Here is a 6,000-nt window from a genome sequence, read left to right as displayed (position 1 = left end):
TAGGATAGAAAAGGCTTAGCCCACTCCTTTTGAGTTTAAAATTACATTATATAGTCATATGTTCAGCATCTTTTAGCTGGATACGTTTGTTCCCCATAGGAAGTTTATAACTTGTAAAACGAGTTTTATGCAGAATACAAATTGGGAGTATTACATGACTACCTCTTGAGGGCACTGAGTTGTGCAAACAACATCATTTTATCTGACGTAGTGGCTTTGGATTGGTTTATCTGTTCACCCTAGGGCTGTCTGGAATTATAGATCAGGGACATCACTGTCATACCCCAGCTGCTGCAGAAAGCTACTGGAAGAAAAGGAGATTTATGAGTATTCTGGTTATACTGAACTAAGGACACAGGAGTTACACAACAAGGAGCCTGGTGGCTCTAAATTGCAGGCATTATGCAAAAAGAAAATGCAGAGTTGGGTGTCAAGGGACTTCTCTAGGAGCAATAGGACATCTTTGTAAAGTCTCTAAAGAGTAAATTTAACAGTTATTAAAGAACACCACCCTGTTGTTGCAGACATTGAACTTTATATCACCTGAAAGGATACAAGGGATTTTCAGGAAAACATCTGTCATTTAACCGTGGCAGTGACCCTCAGCACTGACAAGCAATTCAAATCCCACTTGAGTGGAGTGATTTAACCCTTTAGGGGTGGCCAAGTTTGAAACACTATTAGCAGGTTATTAATGTCTTTGTCAGTTGAGGATCTTTGATGCCAAATGAAAAAAAAAATTATTGAGAATAAGTGTAATTAATTATTTTATGAGATCTTCATAAATTATTTCCTTTCAATTATATCAAATTATCAGGTCATGATTTTGTTAATTTTGACCAAAGGTCTGTGCAAACCTTAAAGAGAAACAAATAGATATAATGTAATCTTCAAAACATGTTATGAAAGATCAAAACAAGGTCAAAATGAACTTAAAAAATTGTTTTGGGCCAGGCGCAGTGGCTCAAGCCTGTAATCCCAGCACTTTGGGAGGCCGAGACGGGCAGATCACGAGGTCAGGAGATCGAGACCATCCTGGCTAACATGGTGAAACCCTGTCTCTACTAAAAAATTTAAAAAAAAAACAAAAAAAAACTAGCCGGGCGAGGTGGTGGGCGCCTGTAGTCCCAGCTACTTGGGAGGCTGAGGCAGGAGAATGGCGTAAACCTGGGAGGCAGAGCTTGCTGTGAGCTGAGATCTGGCCACTGCACTTCAGCCTGGGGGATACAGCGAGACTCCGTCTCAGAAAAAAAAAAAAAATTGTTTTGCCTTAACTTCATATAAGGATTTACCAGGCCAATACTTCTTTTCTCTCTTATCTCTAATTAAAAATGAACAAACAAATAAGCTGTTTTTTTGTTGTTGTTTTTTTTTTTTTTCTTTTTTTTTTTTTTTTTTTTTTTGTGGGTAACAATAGGAAAACTAAAATATTAAGGGGCCAACCAGGCACCTTAGACAGTGCTAGGTGTTTATTCATTTAATCTTTGTAACAACCTAGCAAGGAAAGTAACATTATCTTCATTTGGTAGATGAGAAAACAGAGGCTTTTCTTAAACATTTTTCCCAAGATGGACAGAACTAAAAGATGGTACAGCTGGGGTAGGAGTGGGGAACAGCAGGTAAGGAAGGTTTGTTAAAGCCCAAGGCTAATAAGCTGTGTTACACTATGCTGCCCCAAGGAATTACATTTTTATTTGTGTCAGACACATGAATATTAAAATTCTTTACTTGAAAGAGAAAGCATTAATACTCTAAGTTGATCATGAGCTCCCCTAAGCGCCATACCCATATACTGAATTGCTTACTTGATAACACAATTTCAGTGTCCCACAGGCAATGCCAATTTAACATGTCCCAAAATTGATTTATCATCTTCCTCATGTAAACCTGCTTTTCCTGTTTCTCTTAAGAAACAGTATCAATATGTATCTCCTTGAAAAGGAAAATGGATCATAAGGAAATGTACAAAAACTATTAATAGTGCTATTTATCTTGGTGGTTAAATTCTAGGTATTTTTATTTTATTCTTTATACTTCTCTATATTTTTAGATTTAACATTTACATTATAATGTATCACATCATTATAACCTACTGTTTTAAAAATTCAAAAAAATAACAAATTGGTACAGTAAAAAAAAAAAAAGTCCACTCTCCCAGTCCAGCTTCCCTCTTCATATGTAAACACTATTTATATATCCTTTCAGACATTTTTTCTAGGCAAATGTATTTTTATTTCTATGCATCCTGTAGAAACAGTTTGGAATTTGTATACTTGCATATATACATATATATCATTTTTCCTAAGTGAAACTCTAATATATACTATATATTATACTGTAACTTGCTTTTTTCCTCTTAACAATATATCTTAGAGATTTTTCCAAGTCAAAACATACAGATCTCTCTCATTCTTCCTAATGGCTAGAGTATTCAGTTGCGGTGCCCATACCATAATTTAATTATTCCCTTTATTGTTAAATGTTTCCTATTTCTCATTATTACAAATAATGCTGCAAACTCCATTCTTATAGCTATATCCTGTTTCATCAATTCTTAAACAAAAAAGACTTTTTGCCTTCACATTTTATCATTTTTGGTGCTTGGATGCATCTTACAACTGATGGCTTGTTACCATCACTGTCATCCAGGTGGTATTTGTTTTGTAAACTCTTTGTTTGTTTGTTTTTGACGTTTTCCTGTAGGAATAAAAAAGCATTAGCCTTAATGCATTTTACATTTTATGAAAGAGGTATCTTTTCATTCATATGTATTTCAGACATTTGTGATTTCTGGCAAATACATAGCTATTTACAGGTGGGACTGCTAGATTAAGGGGTATGTACACCTTCGATTTTGCTAGATACTTCCAAATTGTCCTCCAACTTATATGGCCATGGATCATCTTGGAAAGGGCTTGTTTTGTTTTCCTCACCAACATTGACTATTATAATTCTTTTCATATTTACCAAGGTAATGGTTGATAAATTGGAGCTGTTGACTTAATTTACTCTTTTTACTCTTATACATATTGCAAATATTCCCCCCACTCCATTACTCTTCTTTCAACTTTGTTAATGGTGTCTTTCACCCTTCGGTTTTTTTCTTCTTGTACCAAATTTGTCAAACTTCTTCTTTTCAACTTCTGGGGTTTATAATTTGCATAGAAAGACCTCCACTCTGAAATTAGAAATGATTTTCCTACATTTTGTTTTCGCACTTGGGTAGTTATGTTTTTTGTTTTTATTTTTATTTTTTAATCATTCATAGGCTCCTTTTCTTTTACCCATGATTTTTCTTTTCTTTTCTTTTTTTTTTTTTTTAAGACAGGTTTTCACCGTCACCCAGGCTGGAGTGCAGTGGCCTGATCTCAGCTCACTGATCTCACCTCCACCTCTTGAGTTCAAGTGATTCTCCTGCCTCAGCCTCCCAAGTAGCTGGGATTACAGGCTCGCACCACCACGCCCAACTAATTTTTGCATCTTCAGTAAAGAGGGCATTTCACCATGTTGGCCAGCCTGGTCTCAAACTCTTGACCTCAAGCAATCCACCTGCCTTGGCCTCCCAAAGTGCTGGGATTACAGGCATGAGACACTGTGCCTGGACTTTTACCCATGATCTCAGCATGTAACTATATTTCTACATATTACTTGAGTTTGTTTCTTTAATGTTTCATTGATGTATTAATCTTTGATATACTTATTGTTTTGTTGTATGTTTGCAGTAAGAAATGTAAGTCAAATGTTCCTCATGCAAAAAAACTTTCTTGGTTATTGACTTTGCATATGAGTTTCTGAATAAAAAGTGGTGCACACTGCTAGTAATACACTAATATATGCTAACATCCATTCTCCCCTTTTTCTCTAATAGAAGCTCTTCTCTTTCACCTAGGAACATGGCCATGTAGAATAAACACAATTCCCACCCTGAAAGCTAGCTGTATTCATGTGGTTGCTTTAAGCAATGAGATTCATGTAGAAAAAAGTAGGTACAATTTCTGGGAACAGTCCTTTTCTCTCTCTCCACTGGCTGGAATATACATAGGACAACTGAACATAAGGTTTGTTTGTTTGTTTGTTTGGAGAGGGAGTCTCACTCTGTCACCCAGGCTGGAGTGCAGTGGGGCGATCTCAGCTCACCGCAAGTTGCGCTTTCCGGGTTCACACCATTCTCCTGCCTCAGTCTCCCAAGTAGCTGGGACTACAGGTGCCTGCCACCACGCGCAGATAATTTTTTGCATTTTTAGTAGATATGGGGTTTCACCATGTTAGCCAGGATGGTCTCGATCTCCTGACCTCATGATCTGCCTGCTTTGGCCTCCCAAAGTGCTGGGATCACAGGCTTGAGCCACCACGCCCCGTCAAAGATAAGGTTTTAAAGACAGCAAAGTAACAAAATAGAGGGAGCCTCAGTCTCTGACATCTTGAAGGGTGACACCAGCCCTGCCTCGTCTACCTGAACTTACATATATGAGAAAGACACTTCAATGTTCCCGAGGCTGGTATTTTTAACTTTTCTCTCACCGCCACCGCTAACCCTAAGTAACAACTGGAATGGTAATTAATTTATGAATTATCTGAAGATAACTGGCATATAGACAATATTTTTCAGACAGAAACATAGTGCTTATCTATTCAGGCATTTTATTTCCTTCATTAAAATGTATCATTTCCTCATATGGATTTTGCATTTTTTCCATTGTTTATTCTTAAGACAGTATACAGTTCCAAGTTTTGTTGCAAATGGGATTTTCAAATTACACTTCCAATCAGCCAATGCTATATTCTATATACAGATTTTCTATGTAGTACAGATTTTCATGATGAACTATTAAACAAAACTACCTTTTATCATTTCTAATAGTTTCTCAGTTGATTCTCTTGGATGTTTGTCTCTACAATCACACTGCTCAAAATAAGGACTATGTTGTCTCTTCCTAATACTTCTATTTCTTAGGGTTAAATGATTGTTGCATAGGCAACGGTCATTACTTCTTAATCCTGACTTGAATGCAGATGTTTGATGAAGCTTTCTGGAAGACCTCCCTACTCCTTAGCCAAGTTAAAAGGTTTATTCTATTCTCAGCCTGACAAATTTAAATCTGGAATGTGTTAAATCTTAGGAAATGTTTTTCCAGCATCTATCAAGCTTATCGTGTTATTTTTTTTTAAGTTAAAGTAATAAATTTCCTAAAGGATTGAGTTACATAATATGTTATGTTGCACTTTTCAGATAAACCCTACTCTACCATGACACATTATTTCGGGGTATTTAATTGGTCTTGTTTTTTCAATGATTACATTTGTTCATAAGTGAGACTGGTCCATAGTTATCTCTGATGAACAATTTTCTAGAATAAGGGATTATGCTAACCTCAGAGACCAAATTGAGATGTTTCAACATTTTGTTTAATCTAGAACTGCTTAAATAAAATAGGGATTCTCTTTCGTAAGTTTTCATTTCCCTTTAAATGCAAGCATTACAAGGAGTGTTTTCTTTTGTCTTATTGTTTAAAATTGATGTATTGCTATCCACTTGCTAATTTCTAGTTTCATAGCATTGTGATGACAGGATGGACCCTGAATTCCTACCTATCAACAAACAAACAAAAAAAATTGTGGTTTGCTTCATGGTCATCTTTTCATGGCATTTGAAAAGAAATATTCTATAGCTATTAAAATTTGTGCACTATATAATTCAAAATGTTTCCTCTATTTTGAACTCCTTATCTGACAATTTCTAAGAACTGTGTTCAAATAGGTAGCTATGATTATATCAATTTCTTGTTTATCAGTTTTTCTTTACATAATTTGATATCATGGTGTGCATAGTGTGTTTCATGACAGTTAATTTCTGAAATCTTTGCATGTTCTAAAATTGCTAAGAGTGTCCTTACTGTGCCCTTACTCTTGATAGTTTCACTCAAGACAGAAGTCTAAATTCAAAATAGTTCTCCCTCAGAACTTCAAAAATAGCAGTATCTTGTAGTACTCCAATGTACA

The sequence above is a fragment of the Rhinopithecus roxellana genome, chromosome 12, assembly GCF_007565055.1.
Source record: "Rhinopithecus roxellana isolate Shanxi Qingling chromosome 12, ASM756505v1, whole genome shotgun sequence".
NCBI classification, from domain to species: domain Eukaryota; kingdom Metazoa; phylum Chordata; class Mammalia; order Primates; family Cercopithecidae; genus Rhinopithecus; species Rhinopithecus roxellana.
This window is presented reverse-complemented; position numbering follows the sequence as displayed.